Source organism: Cebus imitator, unplaced genomic scaffold, assembly GCF_001604975.1.
Source record: "Cebus imitator isolate Cc_AM_T3 unplaced genomic scaffold, Cebus_imitator-1.0 Scaffold277, whole genome shotgun sequence".
Classification (NCBI taxonomy): domain Eukaryota; kingdom Metazoa; phylum Chordata; class Mammalia; order Primates; family Cebidae; genus Cebus; species Cebus imitator.
Genome location: NW_016107592.1, coordinates 2,483,270 through 2,484,509, shown reverse-complemented (window position 1 = coordinate 2,484,509; position 1,240 = coordinate 2,483,270).

Genomic DNA, 1,240 nt, shown 5'->3' with positions numbered 1-1,240 from the left:
CCACTCTCTGGCTCTTCATCTCCATTATCTTGCCCACTGCCCCATGTCCACCAAACTTGCTAGGACAAATAGTCTCCAAATTTCTGTCTTCCACAAAGACTTTCCTCCCTAGCCCAGACATTTATTTCCCAGCTGTCTAAAGTTGGTTTTCTGAAAACAGACTCTGAAGTGGAGACCTGCGGGCAAGAAGTTTATTGAGGAATGCTCTTAAGATCAACACCAGTGGGGAGGGAAGAAAGGAGGATTGCAAAGATGAAGTAACTGAATGGTCAGAACAAAAGCCTCAACCAACCTGAAATGAGCTCTGGAAACTGAGTGGCCTTCAGACATCCTCCACCTTAAGCAAGGGGACCTGGCCTTTATACCCCTACTTTGGTCAGTCATTGGATGATGACTGCCTGGGAAGTAAGTGTCACCTTGAGCCAGGTGGCTGTCTTAGGCTGAGGGCAAAGGCAGAGAGACACTCAGCTGAGAGCCGTCAGCTACCAACACTCCTAGAAACAGGGCAATGAGTGCCTTGTCCCTGAAAGGGGGATATAGACGAAGTATCTTCTCCTACCAGCCATCTGCTGAGAATCTCCACTTGGAAGCCCTCGGGCATCTCCAACTCAGCATGCCCCAGACTGAACTGAATCTATTCCTTTTCTGCCTTATTTCATGGTAGGACCAATCTCCTAGGCTTGACAGTTGAGCCAATTATCCTCAACAAATCCTTCTCCTTTACCCTATATCCAACCCAGACTTCATCCCATAGACAGTAACTCCCTTGAATTCATCCCATCTCCTCCTTCCCCAACACCACAGACCTAGCTCGGCCCTCACCACCTTGTTATGGCATCACACTTCAATGACCATCTGACAGATACAGTGGAAAGAGCCTCTTAGCGTGGCACATGCAGAGCAGATGCTACATGAAAGGTCAGTTGGGATACTGTAAAAAAAAAAATAAAAGTATGTGATACTCAACCTCCTAGGAATTAGGAAGGAAGGAAGAATAATGATTCTAATAATAAATATTGTTAATTCTAATATATATACAACACTATATAGTGTGTTTTGTTTATTGTTATATTTATGCAATCATGTCTAATATTTTTTTTTGAGACGGAATCTTGCTCTGTTGCCCAGGCTGGAGTGTAGTGGCACGATCTTGGCTCACTGCAACCTCTGCCTCCCGGTTTCCAGTGATTCTCCTGCCTCAGCCTCCTGAGTAGCTGGAATTACAGGGGCCTGCCACCAC